Source organism: Balaenoptera borealis (genome assembly GCF_965194805.1).
Source record: "Balaenoptera borealis genome assembly, chromosome: 13".
Taxonomy (NCBI): Eukaryota; Metazoa; Chordata; class Mammalia; order Artiodactyla; family Balaenopteridae; genus Balaenoptera; species Balaenoptera borealis.
In genome coordinates this window covers 32,895,760-32,916,543 of record NC_138870.1, presented here as the reverse complement: position 1 = coordinate 32,916,543, position 20,784 = coordinate 32,895,760, and the positions used below count along the sequence as shown (strand labels likewise).

Genomic DNA, 20,784 nt, shown 5'->3' with positions numbered 1-20,784 from the left:
GGTAGAAGAGAGTGTTTTAATGGTCAGCTGCAGGTTTAAGAGCCCATTAAGTTTAACAGTTTACACCCTACGTGATAGATTGATAGATGGAGAAATGGATGGATGCATACATGGGCTGACAGATGGACTGAAGAATGAGCAAGTGAATTAATTAAAGATTGAATGATTGAACAGATCAATTAATAAATTTGTCAGGAGAGTTTCAAAGTTTTTTACTTCAGTTTAGTGGCTGGAAAGGCTAATGACCCCTTTAAAATATATGGATAGAATAGCTTTAAAAACAAAAAATGATATTCCTTCAGCTACAACTAACCAGACCTAAGTCTCAAATCAATGGGTAAATGATTTATTAAGTCAGATACTCCTATGTGAAATTAAAACATTACACTGATATACTAAATTCCACTTGGAATCACTAAGAGCTTCTCATTGAACAGAATTTATGGTGCCTTCTCATTACAACAATGAGGAAGACATATATTATTATGTCTTTCTGGTTGCAATTTGTGATATCCACTTGCCTTTGGAAATGAATAGTTTATATGTTTATCGCTTTACTGTTTTTTTTTTTTTTTTAACAGTCTTTATGTTCTAAAGGAGATTGAAAGGTGTCTTAAAAGAAGTTACCCTTAGTGTAGACTATTTCTGGATGTAGTGATCTTTACTTTCTTTGGACATCTCACCTCAACTGCTAGAAAGATGACAGACCATTGCTAGAATTCTGCATGCTCTAATTTTGTTTTTCTTGCCAGATATTTTAAGTTAAATGTTTTTTAACACAGTTACCTCTAACAAATTATTAAAAAATTACTATTGTTTGAACAACTTAGAATACCCTCTAGATCTGATGTATGATTTAGATTCAGCAATTTAGATTCAGAATAAGATTGATACACTGTCAGGTCAACTAAAGGCAGAAAGTCAGCCAGAGAATATGAAAACAATTTTTATGAAGTTCTGATATAGGAAAGGAATAACTAACTTTTTAATGATTTACATAATGAAATAATTTTCCTGACATCGACTTTTAAAATTTAAATAAAAATATTTATTGCCATAGTATAGTTCACTGCACAGCAATTTATGGTCATCAATCTATTAATCCTCCTGATCCATCTAAGTTATTATAATCTACCTACCAATATAGGTAAGTGACAATAAGATACTATCACCTACCAATATAATATAAAGTTGTAGTGGAGTGAGAGAAGTGGTACAACCTAATTTTATTCTTATCACAAAAATGGGCAGCAATTTTTGAAAACAGAACCAAATTTTAAATGTCCTCTGGGAGTCACTGAGTATGCAAAACACTTATTTCTTTTGTGCTTTCTTTCAGAGTAACATATTAGGCTTTGTGAGAATTTGATAACATGTATTTATAGTCTGAGTGATTTTATAAAATATATCTACAGTTCCCTTACTGATTTTCTTGTTGTTAAAACTACCTATACACATTTCTCATCTCTTTACAATAAACATGAAACATACAATATACAACATATATGAAAGTTGTTAAGAGAGTAAAGCCTGAGTTCTCATCACAAGAAAAAGATTTATTTTATTTCTTTAATTTTGTATCTATACGAGATGATGGATGTTCACTAAACTTACTCTGATACTCATTTCATGATGTATATAAGTCAAATCATTGTACTGTAAACCTTAAACTATACAATGCTTTATGTCAGTTATATCTCAATAAGACTGGAAGAAAAATAAAAATTAAAAAGGAGATAAACATGAAACAGTTATGTTTGCCTGACCTTAGGATGAGTAATGTTCATGCTGTAAGTATAGGTGGTATGTTTTCCTCTTGGAATGATCCATATAGGAAAATTGAAAAAAGAAAACAGATTTAAAGGGAGAGATGGTTTAGTATCTATCTTTTTTTTTTATTTTATTTATTTTATTTATTTATTTTTGGCTGCATTGGGTCTTCATTGCTGTGCGTGGGCTTTCTCTAGTTGTGTCGACGGGCTTCTCATTGCGGTGGCTTCTCTTGTTGTGGAGCATGGGCTCTAGGTGCGCAGGCTTCAGTAGTTGTGCATGGGCTCAGTAGCTGTGGCTTGCGGGCCCTAGAGCGCAGGCTCAGTAGTTGTAGCGCCCGGGCTTAGTTGCTCTGCAGCATGTGGGATCTTCCCGGACCAGGGCTCGAACCCGTGTCCCCTGCATTGGCAGGTGGATTCTTAACCGCTGCGCCACCGGGAAGCCCAATCTTTTTTTTTGTTTAACATCTTTATTGGAGTATAATTGCTTTACAATGGTGTGTTAGTTTCTGCTTTATAACAAAGTGAATCAGCTATACATATACATATATCCCCATATCTCCTCCCTCTTGCGTCTCCCTCACCTCCACCCTCCCTATCCCACCCCTCTAGGTGGTCACAAAACACCAAGCTGATCTCCCTGTGCTATGCGGCTGCTTCCCACTAGCTATCTATTTTACATTTGGTAGTGTATATATGTCCATGCCACTCTCTCACTTTGTCCCAGCTTACCCTTCCCCCTCCCCGTATCTTAAGAACATTGTATACTATTGGTGGGAGTGTAAATTTTTCTCCATTTTGGAAATTAATATACTTTCACCTAATAAAACTTAAATACATAGACCCCTCGATTCAGCACCTCCACTTGTAGAAATCTATATTCTACAGTGACTAGTATGTAATGCATTCTGACTAGAGTAGAAGATTTAAGAAAGTGAATGGTTCAGGGAAAATGGTTGTTCTTTATTTTAATTCAATAAATATTGATTTTGTGGCATCACCAGGTAGGTTAGAACCAAAAGTATTGTAGGTTGGGGCTCACTAATGACTTTGGACCCAAGACATTGACTACCCTAAATAATTTCTAATAAGAACTTACCCTTTTTAGAATTTTTAATTTTTTAATTGATGATATTTTGTTCCAAGTCCTGGTTAGATTTTGTGAACCAAATGTATTAAAGAACATCTTTCAGATCCACTTTCTTGCAGCTAAAACTGTGTACAGTCACAGGGTGCCAACTAAGGCTAGGAGAAATAACTCTAGTGGGGGTATCATCTGAATCATATATCCGTATAAGAATACACATGCATACTCCTAATACGGCCTTAAGCTCCATGCTCTCAAATTACTAATAAACATACTTTCTTATGAGAGCTATCCAAGCTTTGAGGATTTAAACATTTCCTATGTAACACTTCCCTCGAATCTTTTGACTTTTTATTATTTGTAAGTATGATCTCATTATATTCAAACCCTTCAAAGTAAACATATGTCTTAAAGTATACAGCTGTAGAATTGCAAGTTACTCTTGTCCTAGGGCTTTCATCACATTGCCACTAATTCATTCATTCATGCATGCATGCATTTAAAAAATATTTTGGAACACCTATTCATAGGATTGTAGTAAGGATGAATTAATATATGGAAAGCACCTAAAACAGTGCTCAGCACATAATAAGCACTCAATAAATATTATAGCCATTGTTATCATCCATAAACCTATTATAAGAGATGAGATTGTGATGATGGGTAGAAATATTTCCCATCTTTTGAAGAAGAGGAGTTTTAAGCAGTATTAAGTAGTGTTTTAATTTTAAGCAGTTTTAAGTCGTGACTTGACCAGATTTTCTATTCTAAACTTTCTCTCTGGGGCACAGAGAGCACATGTTGATATAGGCGGACTGATTATTAGAATTGTCTATGAGAGAGATTGATAACTGCCTGGACTATGAAGGTGATACTCAAGATAAATAAGTAGACAGATTCTAGATATATCTAAGAGAGAAAAATCAACAGGAATTAAAAATAAGTCATTGATTAACTATGAGCAACCAGGTAGAATATATCATGGAAATGAGTTGGGGTAATTGAAAGAGAAATTGACTAAAGGGACTCTGCCTCTAATTCACTGCTCTTTTTGCTATTAATATTTTTCATTTGAGAGTCTTACCTAGAACCATCTGAGGAGGTACTTAAAGCTGCCCGTCCCTCACTCCCACAGATCTGCCTCACCAGGACAGTGGAGAATAGGTGATTCCAGTACATGTTTAATTAAGAACCACTGCCATACGCGTCAGTATTTTTTTTTAATTTATTTATTTTATTTATTTATTTTCGGCTATGTTGGGTCTTCGTTGCTGTGCACGGGCATTCTCTACTTGCAGCGAGCGCGGGCTACTCTTTGTTGCGATGTGCGGGCTTCTCATTGCAGTGGCTTCTCTTGTTGCCGAGCATGGGCTCTAGGCACACGGGCTTCAGGAGTTGTGGCTTGCGGGCTCTAGAGCACAGGCTCAGTAGTCGTGACGCACGAGCTTAGTTGCTCCGTGGCATGTGGGTTCTTCCTGGACCAGGGCTCAAACCCGTGGCCCCTGCATTGGCAGGTGGATTCTTAACCACTGCACCACCAGGGAAGCCCGCTTCAGTATTTTTTTTTTTTTTTTTTTTTTAAACATCTTTATTGAAGTATAATTGCCTTACAATAGTGTGTTAGCTTCTGCTTTATAACAAAGTGAATCAGTTATACATATACAATATGTTCCCATTTCTCTTCCCTCTTGCATCTCCCTCCCTCCCACCCTCCCCATCCCACCCCTCTAGGTGGTCACAAAGCACCGAGCTGATCTCCCTGTGCTATGCGGCTGCTTCCCACTAGCTATCTATTTTACATTTGGTAGTGTATATATGTCCATGACAATCTCTTACCCTGTCACATCTCACCCCACCCCCTCCCCATATCCTCAAGTCCATTCTCTAGTAGGTCTGTGTCTTTATTCCCGTCTTGCCACTAGGTTCTTCATGGCCTTTTTTTTTTTTTTTTTTTCCTTAGATTCCGTATATATGTGTTAGCATACTGTATTTGTTTTTCTCTTTCTGACTTACTTCACTCTGTATGACAGACTCTAACTCCATCCACCTCATTACAAATACCTCCATTTCATTTCTTTTTATGGCTGAGTAATATTCCATTGTATATATGTGCCACATCTTCTTTATCCATTCATCTGTCGATGGACATTTAGGTTGCTTCCAGGTCCTGGCTATTGTAAATAGAGCTGCAATGAACATTGTGGTACATGACACTTTTTGACCTATGGTTTTCTCAGGGTATATGCCCAGTAGTGGGATTGCTGGGTCGTATGGTAGTTCTATTTGTAGTTTTTTAAGGAACCTCCATACTGTTCTCCATAGTGGCTGTATCAATTTACATTCCCACCAACAGTGCAAGAGTGTTCCCTTTCCTCCACATCCTCTCCAGCATTTATTGTTTGTAGATTTTTTGATGATGGCCATTCTGACCGGTGTGAGATGATATCTCATTGTAGTTTTGATTTGCATTTCTCTAATGATTAATGATGTTGAGCATTCTTTCATGTGTCTGTAGGCCATCTGTATATCTTCTTTGGAGAAATGTCTATTTAGGTCTTCTGCCCATTTTTGGATTGGGTTGTTCGTTTTTTTGTTATTGAGCTGCATGAGCTGCTTGTAAATCTTGGAGATTAATCCTTTGTCAGTTGCTTCATTTGCAAATATTTTCTCCCATTCTAAGGGTTGTCTTTTGGTCTTGTTTATGGTTTCCTTTGCTGTGCAAAAGCTTTTAAGTTTCATTAGGTCCCATTTGTTTATTTGTGTTCTTATTTCCATTTCTCTGGGAGCTGGGTCAAAAAGAATCTTGCTGTGATGTATGTCATAGAGTGTTCTGCCTATGTTTTCCTCTAAGAGTTTGATAGTGTCTGGCCTTACACTTAGGTCTTTAATCCATTTGGAGTTTATTTTTGTGCATGGTGTCAGGGAGTGTTCTAATTTCATACTTTTACATGTATCTGTCCAATTTTCCCAGCACCACTTATTGAAGAGGCTGTCTTTTCTCCACTGTATATGCTTGCCTCCTTTATCAAAGATAAGGTGACCATATGTGTGTGGGTTTATCTCTGGGCTTTCTATCCTGTTCCATTGATCAATATTTCTGTTTTTGTGCCAGTACCAAACTGTCTTGATTACTGAAGCTTTGTAGTATAGTCTGAAGTCAGGGAGCCTGATTCCCCCAGCTCCATTTTTCGTTCTCAAGATTGCTTTGGCTATTCGGGGTCTTTTGTGTTTCCATACAAATTGTGAAATTTTTTGTTCTAGTTCTGTGAAAAATGCCAGTGGTAGTTTGATAGGGATTGCATTGAATCTGTAGATTGCTTTGGGTAGTAGAGTCATTTTCACAATGTTGATTCTTCCAATCCAGGAACATGGTATATCTCTCCATCTATTTGTATCATCTTTAATTTCTTTCATCAGTGTCTTATAATTTTCTGCATACAGGTCTTTTGTCTCCTTAGGTAGGTTTATCCCTAGATATCTTATTCTTTTTGTTGCAATGGTAAACGGGAGTGTTTTCTTAATTTCACTTTCAGATTTTTCGTCATTAGTGTATAGAAATGCAAGCGATTTCTGTGCATTAATTTTGTATCCTGCTACTTTACCAAATTCATTGATTAGCTCTAGGAGTTTTCTGGTAGCCTCTTTAGGATTCTGTATGTATAGTATCATGTCATCTGCAAATAGTGACAGCTTTACTTCTTCTTTTCCGATTTGGATTCCTTTTATTTCTTTGTCTTCTCTGATTGCTGTGGCTAACACTTCCAAAACTATGTTGAATAATAGTGGTGAGAGTGGGCAACCTTGTCTTGTTCCTGATCTTAGTGGAAATGGTTTCAGTTTTTCACCACTGAGGACAATGTTGGCTGTGGGTTTGTCATAGATGGCCTTTATTATGTTGAGGAAAGTTCCCTCTATGCCTACTTTCTGCAGGGCTTTTATCATAAATGGGTGTTGAATTTTGTCGAAAGCTTTCTCTGCATCTATTGAGATGATCATATGGTTTTTCTCCTTCAATTTGTTAATATGGTGTATCACATTGATTGATTTGCGTATATTGAAGAATCCTTGCATTCCTGGGATAAACCCCACTTGATCATGGTGTATGATCCTTTTAATGTGCTGTTGGATTCTGTTTGCGAGTATTTTGTTGAGGATTTTTGCATCTATGTTCATCAGTGATATTGGCCTGTAGTTTTCTTTCTTTGTGACATCTTTGTCTGGTTTTGGTATCAGGGTGATGGTGGCCTCGTAGAATGAGTTTGGGAGTGTTCCTCCCTCTGCAATTTTTTGGAAGAGTTTGAGAAGGATAGGTGTTAGCTCTTCTCTAAATGTTTGATAGAATTCACCTGTGAAGCCATCTGGTCCTGGGCTTTTGTTTGTTGGAAGGTTTTTAATCACAGTTTCAATTTCAGTGCTTGTGATTGGTCTGTTCATATTTTCTATTTCTTCCTGGTTCAGTCTCGGCAGTTTGTGCATTTCTAAGAATCTGTCCATTTCTTCCAGGTTGTCCATTTTATTGGCATAGAGTTGCTTGTAGTAATCTCTCATGATCTTTTGTATTTCTGCTGTGTCAGTGGTTATTTCTCCTTTTTCATTTCTAATTCTATTGATCTGAGTCTTCTCCCTTTTTCTCTTGATGAGTCTGGCTAATGGTTTATCAATTTTGTTTATCTTCTCAAAGAACCAGCTTTTAGTTTCATTGATTTTTGCTATTGTTTCCTTCATTTCTTTTTCATTTATTTCTGACCTGATCTTTATAATTTCTTTCCTTCTGCTGGCTTTGGGGTTTTTTTGTTCTTCTTTCTCTAATTGCTTTAGGTGCAAGGTTAGGTTGTTTATTCGAGATGTTTCCTGTTTCTTGAGGTAGGCTTGTATTGCTATAAACTTCCCTCTTAGCACTGCTTTTGCTGCGTCCCATAGGTTTTGGGTCGTCGTATCTCCATTGTCATTTATTTCTAGGTATTTTTTGATTTCCCCTTTGATTTCTTCAGTAATCACTTCATTATTAAGTAATGTATTGTGTAGCCTCCATGTGTTTGTATTTTTTACAGATCTTTTCCTGTAATTGATATCTAGTCTCATAGCGTTGTGGTCGGAAAAGATACTTGATACGATTTCAATTTTCTTAAATTTACCAAGGTTTGATTTGTGACCCAAGATATGATCTATCCTGGAGAATGTTCCATGAGCACTTGAGAAAAATGTGTATTCTGTTGTTTTTGGGTGGAATGTCCTATAAATATCAATTAAGTCCATCTTGTTTAATGTATCATTTAAAGCTTGTGTTTCCTTATTTATTTTCATTTTGGATGATCTGTCCATTGGTGAAAGTGGGGTGTTAAAGTCCCCTACTATGATTGTGTTGCTGTCGATTTCCCCTTTTATGGCTGTTAGTACTTGCCTTATGTATTGAGGTGCTCCTATGTTGGGTGCATAAATATTTACAATTGTTATACCTTCCTCTTGGATCGATCCCTTGATCATTATATAGTGTCCTTCTTTGTCTCTTGTAATAGTCTTTATTTTAAAGTCTATTTTGTCTGATATGAGAATTGCTACTCCAGCTTTCTTTTGATTTCCATTTGCATGGAATATCTTTTTCCATCCCCTCACTTTCAGTCTGTATGTGTCTCTAGGTCTGAAGTGGGTCTCTTGTAGACAGCATATATATGGGTCTTGTTTTTGTATCCATTCAGCCAGCCTGTGTCTTTTGGTGGGAGCATTTAATCCATTTACATTCAAGGTAATTATCGATATGTATGTTCCTATTCCCATTTTCTTAAATGTTTTGGGTTTGTTATTGTAGGTGTTTTCCTTCTCTTGTGTTTCTTGCCTAGAGAAGTTCCTTTAGCATTTGTTGTAAAGCTGGTTTGGTAGTGCTGAACTCTCTCAGCTTTTGCTTGTCTGTAAAGGTTTTAATTTCTCCATCACATTTGAATGAGATCCTTGCTGGGTAGAGTAATCTTGGTTGTAGGTTCTTCTCCTTCATCACTTTAAGTATATCCTGCCACTCCCTTCTGGCTTGCAGAGTTTCTGCTGAAAGATCAGATGTTAACCTTATGGGGATTCCCTTGTGTGTTATTTGTTTTTTTTCCCTTGCTGCCTTTAATATGTTTTCCTTATATTTAATTTTTGACATTTTGATTAATATGTGTCTTGGCGTGTTTCTCCTTGGGTTTATCCTGTATGGGACTCTCTGTGCTTCCAGGACTTGATTAACTATTTCCTTTCCCATATTAGGGAAGTTTTCAACTATAATCTCTTCAAATATTTTCTCAGTCCCTTTCTTTTTCTCTTCTTCTTCTGGGACCCCTATAATTCGAATGTTGGTGCGTTTAATGCTGTCCCAGAGGTCTCTGAGACTGTCCTCAGTTCTTTTCATTCTTTTTTCTTTATCCTGCTCTGCAGTAGTTATTTCCACCATTTTATCTTCCAGGTCACTTATCCTTTCTTCTGCCTCAGTTATTCTGCTATTGATCCCATCTAGAGTATTTTTAATTTCATTTATTGTGTTTTTCATCATTGCTTGATTCCTCTTTAGTTCTTCTACGTCCTTGTTAAATGCTTCTTGCATTTTGTCTATTCTATTTCCAAGATTTTGGATCATCCTTACTATCATTATTCTGAATTCTTTTTCAGGTAGACTACCTATTTCCTCTTCATTTGTTAAGTCTAGTGTGTTTTGACCCTGCTCCTTCATCTGCTGTGTGTTTTTCTGTCGTCTCATTTTGCTTATCTTACTGTGTTTGGGGTCTCCTTATCACAGGTTGCAGGTTTGTAGTTCCCGTTGTTTTTGGTATCTGTCCCCAGTGGCTAAGGTTGGTTCAGTGGGTTGTGTAGGCTTCCTGGTGGAGGGAACTAGTGCCTGAGCTCTGGTGGATGAGGCTGGATCTTGTCTTTCTGGTGGGCACGTCCACGTATGGTGGTGTATTTTGGGGTGTCTGTGGCCTTATTATGATTTTAGGCAGCCTCTCTGCTAATGGATGAGGCTGTGTTCCTGTCTTGCTAGTTGTTTGGCATAGGGTGTTCAGCCCTGTAGCTTGCTGGTCATTGAGTGGTGCTGGGTCTTGATGTTGAGATGGAGATCTCTGAGAGATTTTTGCCGTTTGGTATTACATGGAGCTGGGAGGTCTCTTGTGGACCAGTGTCCTGAAGTTGGCTCTCCCACCTCCGAGGTATGGCCCTGATGCCTGGCTGAAGCACCAAGAGCCTTTCGTCCACACGGCTCAGAGTAAAAGGGAGAAAAAATAGAAAGAAAGAAAGAAAGAAAGAAAGAAAGGAAGGAAGGAAGGAAGGAAGGAAGGAGGGAGGAAGGAAGGAAGGAAGGAAGGAAAGAAAGAAAGAAAGAAAGAAAGAAAAGAAAGAAAGAAGCTATAATATAGTGAAGTAAAATAAAGCTATTGTAAAGCAAAGCTATACAGACAAAATCTCCCCCAGAAGCATATACATATACACTCACAAAAAAAAAAAGGAAAAGGGGAAAAATTAATATATCCTGCTCCCAAAGTCCACCTCCTGAATTTGGGATGATTCGTTGTCTATTCAGGTATTCAACAGATGCAGGCACATCAAGTTGTTTGTGGAGTTTTAATCCGCTTCTTCTGAGGCTGCTGGGACAGATTTCCCCTCCTCTTCTCTGTTCGCACAGCTCCTGGGGATCAGCTTTGGATTTGGACCCGCCTCTGCGTGTAGGTCGCCTGAGGGCGTCTGTTCCCCGCCCAGACAGGACGGGGTTAAAGGAGCAGCTGCTTCGGGGACTCTGGCTCACCCAGGCCGTGGGGAGGGAGGGGTACAGAGGAGGCGGGGCGAGCCTGCGGCGTCAGAGGCCGGCGTGACGTTGCAGCAGCCTGAGGGCGCAGTGCGTTCTCCCGGGGGATGTTGTCCCTGGATCACGGGACCCTGGCAGTGGCGGGCTGCACGGGCTCCCGGGAGGGGTGGTGTGGAGAGTGACCTGTGCTCGCACACAGGCTTCTTGGAGGCGGCAGCAGCAGCCCCAGCGTCTCACGCCCGTCTCTGGGGTCCGCGCTGATAGCCGCGGCTCGCGCCAGTTTCTGGAGTTCGTTTAGGCGACGCTCTGAATCCCCTCTCCTTGCGCGCCGCGAAACAAAGAGGCAAGAAAAAGTCTCTTGCCTCTTCGGCAGCTGCAGACTTTTTCCAGGTCTCCCTCCCAGCCAGCTGTGGTGCGCTAACCCCTTCAGGCTGTGTTCACGCCGCCAACCCCAGTCCTCTCCCTGCGATCCGACCAAAGCCCGAGCCTCCGCTCCCAGCCCCGCCCGCCCCGGCGGGGGAGCAGACAAGCCTCTCGGGCTGGTGAGCGCTGCTCGGCGCCGAGCCTCTGTGCGGGAGTCTCTCCGTTTTTCCCTCTGCGCCCCTGTTGCTATGGGATCTGCGCTGTTAGCCGCGGCTCGCGCCCGTCTCTGAAGTTCGTTTAGGCGGCGCTCTGAATCCCCTCTCCTCGCGCACCAGGAAACAGGGAAGAAAAAGTCTCTTGCCTCTTCGGCAGCTGCAGACTTTTTCCCGGACTCCCTCCCGGCTAGCTGTGGTGCGCTAACCCCTTCAGGCTGTGTTCACGCCGCCAACCCCAGTCCTCTCCCTGTGACCGAAGCCCGAGCCTCAGCTCCCAGCCCCGCCCGCCCCGGTGGCTGAGCAGACAAGCCTCTCGGGCTGGTGAGTGCTGGTCAGCGCCGAGCCTCCGTGCGGGAAGTGCGGGAATCTCTCCGCTTTGCCCTCCGCACCCCTGTGGCTGCGCTCTCCTCCGTGGCTCCGAAGCTTCCCCCCTCTGCCACCCGCAGTCTCTGCCCGCAAAGGGGCTCCTAGTGCGTGGAAATCTTTCCTCCTTCACAGCTCCCTCCCACTGGTGCAGGTGCCATCCCTATTCTTTTGTCTCTGTTATTTCTTTTTTCTTTTGCCCTACCCAAGTATGGGGGGAGTTTCTTGCCTTTTGGGAGGTCTGACGTTTTCTGCCAGCGTTCAGTGGGTGTTCTGTAGGAGCAGTTCCACGTGTAGATGTATTTCTACTGTATCTGTGGGAAGGAAGGTGATCTCCGCGTCTTACTCTTCCGCCATCTTCTCTCCTCCCCCGCTTCAGTATTTTTTAACTGCGTAACTGCCAGCTTTCTTTCTTTCCTTTTTTTCTTCTTGAACATTATTAAACCAAGAGTACAAAAATAATCAATGTGGCTCTTTTTCTATAGAGTAATATTTTCATATTTCCCTCTCTAAATGAAGTTTCCAAATATCCAGGTTGACAAACCGTTCCTTCATCTATAGACCTCCCTATGGTGGTGACACTAGTTTTGAGAAACTGTATATGCCTAACTAATTATAGTTAGTCTCGTCAAAGTTCATTTACAATAAAAAATAATTTTGCATTCACTACACTTTTCTTCTCCTTCTGCCAACCTTGTGTGATTGAGCACATGTCATTGGCATTAGCACTATGAGACTGTTAGTTTCAATCATAAAACTCTTATCTGACCTTAGAAATGTGCAGAAACCCTATTACCCCCCCCCTTTTTTTTCAGTATTTGACATCCTGCTGACTGATAATGTGTTTGTTTCTAATAATTCTTAGCAACTTGACAATGAATATAGTGTTATACTGTGAATGAGACTTTTACTTTTGTTGAATTTTGTTTTCTAAAACTTACTGATTTCCTTTAAAAATAACATATTTTAATTTTTTTTGGCCTGATGGTACAAGCTAATAGGCCTTGAGGTTAATATTAATAAAACTACGGAAGAAAATATGCTATATCTGTTGAATAATATCCACAGACTTAAGATAAAGATAGATGTAATTAAATTAGTTGAAAGGGAAAATGAGATTTGAAACATAAAGCCCACATAACCTTATCATGTACCTTTATCTCCAAATAATTGTACATGTCTTTTGCTAGCACTTAAATACCTAGTACCGAATTTGACATCTGGATAGGAGGATGGTGGAAGTTGGCCACTTATGGGACATATTCATTGAGTTCCTCATGACCTTTTTATCTTGATGCCTGGGCTTTTGACCGAGGACCTGCCAGGCCCCCACAGTGGCAAGATCCCCTACTCAAACCTTATTTTCCACAGTCAAGAAGTGCTTTTTGGGAAGCCTTAAAGACAAAAAAGAAAGCTTTTTATTTTAGGTTTGCAAAGAGTGGGGGAAGAGCATTCCAGGAAGAGTGGACATCATGTGTACAGGCCCTAAGCATGAGCAAGAGAACAGCACAAAGATAGACTGGATGGCAGGCCAGTGACAGACCACACTGGGACCCTCATAAACCATGAGAATTTTAGACAGCATCAGAATACTGAGAAGCCTTTAAAGAATGATAAGATAAGAATGATTTAATCAGATTTGTGTTTCTAAAAGATCACTCTGGCTGCTTAGGAGAGTTGATTAGAGCAGGACAAAGGGCAGTGAAAGGAGATCAGATAAAAGAAATCAGTAGCCTAGGTAAGAAAATAATGCAGCCTTGACAGTGGCAGTAAAGACTCAAGAGATATTTTGGAGGGGCGTAACAGGGCTGGGTGATTGGATGAATGACATACAAGAACAGATGCTTTACATGTGGTTAGGATAGTACTTATGTAACATGAGTCTGGGACTCTGAAATCTCACTGTAGCTTACTTCTTAGAACACAATTTCAAAGATATAAATCAGGAGAGCCTTTCCCTTGCTTTCCAGTTAAGTACAGCAGTCCCATAATAAGAACAGTATTTGCTGTCACTTATACTTTTATTTGAAATATCATTTTTACTCCCTCTTGAACTCAAAAGACTTTTGAGAAAAGCTCTTCTGCAACTTATCCATTTAGATCTGAAGTAACACAAAGAGGTAAAGGGGAAAACGTGTATCTCCTAAACTCAAGGACTTTTATTCTCATTCTAGAGCTCTGATCATTACAATGAGTAAATAAAATCAACCTGGAATTTTGTTCACATTTCAAGTCAATCCACTCTAGAATATCATCCCTATTTTGTCCTATATTTAAAAAAGGAATACATTATCCAGTCCTGTGACAGTGTTCTTGACAGTGAAATAAATGATTCTATCATTTTTGGAAGGTAAACTTAGAAAATTTATTTTAAACTGTGTAGGGGTACTTAATTTATAGTGATTGATACTCAAAGCTCAGCATATCTTGAGCATGCCATATTATTAAGTAGCTGATAATACAAATCAGTCCTTTATTCCCCTGCTTTTCACTTGATACATCTAGAGTAACTGGCATTTTTCTCCATGTGCATCTAAATTGCATAGTTACCAGTTTTTGTGGAAACCTGTTACTCCTTGGCAATTAACATTGATCATTATGTAAATTCTATGCTAATTTCATCATAGAACAAAATTTTTTGAAATGATGTTGTACATTACAACCAACTTGCTGGTAGATAATAAAGTTTCCACCCTTCACAGAGGTTAAAAATGTACTGCTCATTTTTATAATTATCAATGAATCATAAAGTCATTGCCAGTAGCCCAGATGAGAGTCAGAATTTAATTTTTTTTTTTTTAAATAATTTTTATTTTTATTTATTTATGGCTGTGTTGGGTCTTCGTTTCTGTGCGAGGGCTTTCTCTAGTTGTGGCAAGCGGGGGCCACTCTTCATCGCGGTGCGCGGGCCTCTCACTATCGCGGCCCCTCTTGTTGCGGAGCACAGGCTCCAGACGCGCAGGCTCAGTAATTGCGGCTCACGGGCCCAGTTGCTCTGCGGCACGCGGGATCCTCCCAGACCAGGGCACGAACCCGTGTCTCCTGCATTGGCAGGCAGATTCTCAACCACTGCGCCACCAGGGAAGCCCCAGAATTTAATTTTTTAAGCTTCTTATTCCCCTTTCTTTTGTTTGATTTTGATTTTTATGATAAATGCATGCTGATTAGTCTTATCAAATCAGGAATAAAAATTATTTCATTGAGAGTACTTATTAGCATTTTCTAGTTCATTCATTTTGAAAGCAAAGGAAATCTTTATTTAAATTGATTAGTATTTATATAAATGTTTAACTTTGTGGGACCTAAATATTTAGTTCTTCCTGATTTTTAATTTTTATCATTGTGAAATTGATTTGTGACTATGTCAGTTAGATATCTTCACAGAATTTTAGTGTAAAATAATAAATATTTGAAATTTAAGATAGTAGTTTATCCCTCAAAACAATAAATCCCTCAAATCTTGGCCTGTGTAATCAAATTCAGCAAGAAAGTATATTATCCTTACTCATATATGCTATACAATTGTGTGTTGTATTATAGAAAAACCACTAGTAAATGAACGTATAAATTCTTGGCAGTTAACACATACTAATGTTTACACAGTTATAACTATTTGTTAACTTTATTTTCATCTTTCATATTATATAAGTGTATAATGTATGTGTGTGATGGCTTGCTATAAATTATAAAAATAAACTTCAGAAATCTAAACAGGCTAAATTTAATATTACTGCTTTTCATCTTGCAAATGTGTGTACCAAAGTGGTCTTACATTCTTATGCAAACTGAGAGTGCCATTTTCAGTTCAACTACAGAAGAATTACAAGAGGAGTTAGAGTGTTGTACTTTTTTAATATCTATTCTACTAATGTCTATAGGCCACCTTATTTTACTTAATCCCTAGATTGTTGAAAAATATATCACTGCAGTAGAAGAACTCAGTATTTTAAAGAGCCATTCATCTAATTATGTTTTAAAGCAATTACTCCTTATTATAGAAGGCTTCCCAAAGCTGGGCAGTGAGGAACTGGTTGGAGTTAGATGGAATAAGCAGAGGAAGACAGCATCCCAGACAGAGGAAATAGCGTGTGTACAGAAACAGGAGAAAGCTTAATATTTTCTAGAAATTACAAGTACAGGATATTCTCTAGTTTCAGATACTCGATTTCACAAAATTCATATTTTCCATTTCATTGAACTATGTGCCTTATATGCCTAATTTTTTGGAGATGTTCTGTGGAACAGTAATTTTAATTTCTGGTATGGGAGCACTGAGAGTAAGAGAAAAGGCTAAGCCATGTAAGGGGTCCTGAAGGTTCTCAAAAGTGCTTATGCTGAGCTTAGCAGAGCTGCATCAGCACAGCTCAGAGGATCTACAACTGTCTCCTGTCCCTTTCCCTTTCTTTTCCAAGCAGAGGGGCTCACTTGCCAGTCAGGGTCAGCGTCACCAGTGAGCATCAGTTCCCAGGGCCTGGCCCAATCACCCTCCCATCCCCTGCCTCTATTAGACAGTTAGGCATGTGGCGAGCTTTACCAGGGTCACCTGGGTTTGTAGAGGAGAACAGCCAAGGCCTCGCCCCCATGGTGGTCTCTGCTGCTGAGGCTGTGGAGGATAGTGAGGATAGAGACCCCCCACTCCCCACCCCCAGCAGCCTTGACAACACCTGCTCCAGGTGTCTGTCACAGGCTAGTTCAGAAGTTCAAAGAGCAGGGGCTTTCCAACCATCTTTCCCAGCCCTGTGGCAGAGAGGCAGAGGCCTGGAAAGGAGACACTTCCCAGGGAAGGCTCTATGGTAGTTCTTCTGTAGCAGATACCTCTCCTACTTTCAGATGCTGAATTTCAGACAAATTTTCAGAAATGAGATGCTGCCTATAATTCCATTCAGGAGACATATGGTGATCTCTAAACAGAAGTAGGAAATGGCAAGAAATAAAACCTGAAGAGACTGTTGGGAATTTAAGTTATAAGAAGTCATGTGTAAAAAAATCTACAAACAATAAATGCTGGAGAGGGTGTGGAGAAAAGGGAACCCTCTTGCACTGTTGGTGGGAGTGTAAATTGATACAGCCACTATGGAGAAAAGTATGGAGGTTCCTTAAAAAACTAAAAATAGAACTACCATATGACCCAGCAATCCCACTACTGGGCATATACCCTAAGAAAACCATAATTCAAAAAGAGTCATGTACCACAATGTTCATTACAGCTCTATTTACAATAGCCAGGACACGGAAGCAACCTAATTGTCCATCGACAGATGAATGGATAAAGAAGATGTGGCACATATATACAATGGAATATTACTCAGCCATAAAAAGAAACGAAATTGAGTTATTTGTAGTGAGGTGGATGGACCTAGAGTCTGTCATACAGAGTGAAGTAAGTCAGAAAGAGAAAAACAAATACTGTATGCTAACACATATATATGGAATCTAAAAAAAAAAAAAATGGTCATGAAGAATCTAGGGGCAGGACGGGAATAAAGAAGCAGACCTACTAGAGAATGGACTTGAGGACACGGGGAGGGGGAAGGGTAAGCTGGGGCAAAATGAGAGAGTGGCATGGACATATATACACTACCAAATGTTAAACCAATAGCTAGTGGGAAGCAGTCACATAGCACAGGGAGATCAGCTCGGTGCTTTGTGACCACCTAGAGGGGTGGGATAGGGAGGGTGGGAGGGAGACACAAGAGGGAGGAGATATGGGGATGTATGTATATGTAGAGCTGATTCACTTTGTTATAAAGCAGAAACTAACACACCATTGTAAGGCAATTATACTCCAATAAAGATTTAAAAAGAAAAAAAATTCATTTAAGACATCTTCTGTGGAAAAAAAAAAAGTCATGTATAAAGGTAATAAGATTTTGGACTCTCTCATTTAAAAAAAAATTATGTGAAGCTATTAAGAATATTATTATCAGATATGTGTTTTACAGAGGCCACTCTGGCAGCAAAGTAGAGATGGCAGAAGAGCAAACCTTTGGGTCTAAATTGAGACCTGAAGTGAAGGGATGGGCTCTTGTTAGGTCTTGGTGACTGGAATGACTTATTATTTACAAGTTAATGTTAATGTTACTTAACTGCCCAGTTTTTGTGGCTTGTCTTTCCGAATGGAAATTTGTAACTTGAAAGGAGGAATTATGTTTCCTGTTTTTTTTTTTTCTTGTTTTTTTTCCTCTCTGCTTTCTTCTTTATATACCTAGCAGCTAAAATCATGTCTTATATAATGTGTTTGTTTACTGATTTAGCCAAGTATTGAGACTGATGTGTGCATGACTATGGTGTAGACATGTATTTTTCCTCTGTAACTGTAATAATTACATAAACTGATCTGAAATTCAATAAGAAATTTTTCCATCGGTCTTATGCCTACCTCAGCTAATTCAAGGTTTTCAAACAAGTCCGTTGCAGTACTCTAAACCGCTCCTCAGGCCTGGTGATAACACTGATAATGCTTCATTGCTGTTTGACTGGATTCTTGCACTGAGCTTTCAGCACTTGTCTATTTTGTCCTGATAAACTCAATTTGAATTGAGTTATCAAGGAAGATGTGGAAAGACACAAGAATCTATAGATTTTAAACTGCAGGTCTAAAATAAATTTATATATATTACTGTTATATTAACTATATATTTATATATTAATAACAAAACAGAAGAAAAATACCCCTCTGAGAGAATTAAAAAAAAAAAAAAAAAAAGTAAACAGAGCTTTGAAATCTAACCAGGAAAGAAAAGAGGGGAATGGCCATATAATTCTGAAAGTTAGGGTCTACAAGATCTTTGAGGATTAAAGTATTAAAAAATAAAGGCAACAAATTGAACATACAGTAGAAAAAGCTAAGAAATTTACACATAAATGAAACTCAAATAAATATGAATCTTTGAGACTCCAAGAGGGACACACATGGTAATTATTCTGTCAGAGAGAAATCGGAGCAACAGAAATTGTAGCACTAAAAAAGAAGCTTAATTGCTCCATTACCCTATAAGGAAGAGTCACAGAGGAACAATTTACCATCTCAGAGAGGTGCTGAAGTAAGATAGATGCAGTCATAAGCACCTCAAAAAACAGAATCACAAAGCAAAATAACCGTGACAAGCTAGAGCACTCACTGCCCTCATCGTCACCAAGCTGGAGTCTCACAGATAAGAGGCCAGCCATGAAGGCTCAGCCATTCTGGGTTGAGTGCAATTAACTGGGTGAAGCATTAACTCTTAGAGACTTTTAGGTCACCTTTCTTGGTGTCCAAGTAACTTGAAGGAACCAGTATGCTTGGTAAATGCCCCATTCACCACTAGACATTGACTGCATCACTGAGAAGATCCAGAATTACAAATATGCAATTATAGGTACACAGAGACACTATTAGGGATTTTTTTTCCCACTTCTTATTCTTTCATTTGGCCTCCATTACTGACCATTTACCAAGTGTTGTGCCAGCTGTTAAGAAAATGAAACATGAGATATAGCCCCTTGTCAGGAGTTGGCAATATCTTAGAATGGCTTTTATTTACATTTTGAACCCATACTCAAGTCTCATATCTTCAGAGATGTTGTGACTTGGGTAGAAGCTGATATTTCAGAATATATATATAGAAATTAGAAAAAATATGTTTTAAGCATTTGAATAAGTATTTTTCTATCAGTGAGGAATTGTGTTTGGCTGTGGATAACAAAAGAACCCAAAATAACTCTTAAACAAGAAAGGAGTTTCTTTCTTGCTCATGTAAGGTAAATTCAAAGGCAGGGATTTTGGAATCATTGTGCTATACCTAGTGTCATCTGGGATCCAGGCACCTGTCTTTTTGCTGTACCCATATAAGTATTCTTCACAAGTTCATGAGGAAGGTCCAGGATGGCTGCAGGAGCACCACAGTCACGTCTGTGACACAGGCCAGAAGGACAAAATGTAGAAGGAGCAATGCTTCCTGGCTGAATCAGCTCCCTTTGAATTGAAGCCTTCCTGAAATCCCACACAATACTTCTCACAAGTCAGAATTAGTCCCCTGGTCATATCTAGTTTTAATGGAAACTGGGAAATGTATTCTTTTCTTCAGTGGTTGGGAGAGGAAGGGACAAGGGGCACAGTGTTCCCAGTTAAGAATCAGAATTCTCTTACAAAGGAGGAAGCAAAGAAGGAATCTAGGGATAGAACACTAACAATCTTTGACACAACAGTACTGGAGTTAACTTTATGGGACATGAATAGGTGGTTCTGCTTGACAGCAGGAAGGATGAATTAACTGATTAAATAGGGCTCTAGCTACTTACTTTTTTTGGTTTCGTTCTCTTTATAGTGACTGGAAGTCTAAGGTCAGCTTTGCAGGTGGCAAGAAATATGGCCACATTAGATAATGTACCTCCAGCTTTGCAAAGGAGGAAGAATCATTACAGTCTCTTCATTTATTGCATTTCTTTTGGCCTTGGAAACCAGTGAAATAGCTGCTCTTTGTTGTGTGGTTTGCTCGTCTATTCAAAAGGAGTAATCATGTCAGCTACCATTTATCGTATAGTCACGATGTGCCAACTGCTGTGCTAAGGCTTACATGGATTCTCTCTTTTATCCTTCAGCAAAACGGAGGTAGATGGTATTATTTCCCCCATGTTACCAATGACATTGAGGCTTAAATAAGTTGAGTGAAGAAGTTTAGAAGATCATATCGCTTAGCAGACAGTAAAACTAGCTTTAAGTAAGAGCCCAGCTAGCACTACACTTATCATTCTGAAATTTACCAGTTAAGCAGCAGGATGCTTCTACTGACAGGTGTTACACACTCTTTGGGAAGTGGACAGTAATTCCTGATGATCAAAAGCCAGTAGGTCTAAAAATACCTATGTTGGTGTATTTTCACTCATTCAGTGTAATTGAGCTTCTTTCTCTAAGAAACCATTTTTGTGAGTGGTAGTCTATTTGGGACTTAAAGAAGATTTATTTTTATTTCGTTCACTTATTTTCATTTGCATGTATTTACTCTGCTCAGAAAATTCTTTTTCTGCTGTTAGCAGTATCATCATAGAACATCTTTGCTATAAAAGCAAGTGCTTAACATAAAGTGAAATCATTCTTAAGTGTTTTAAATGATTCACTACCTTTGGTTTCCTTTGAGCAGAGTGGCCTTAACCACATAGTTTTGAATTTGAGTATCTGATGCAAGTTTAATTGTAGCTTTTATTTTGTTTAGTTGGTTTGTGGTGAGTGTTGTTTTTTAG

At 39.1% G+C, this 20,784-nt stretch overlaps 1 protein-coding gene across 3 annotated transcripts in view; it reads left to right on the top strand.

Annotated features, from left to right (window-relative positions):
* SLC2A13 (solute carrier family 2 member 13) overlaps positions 1 to 20,784 on the top strand; it is a 456,196-nt gene that overhangs the window by 324,560 nt on the left and 110,852 nt on the right. The window lies entirely within an intron of this gene.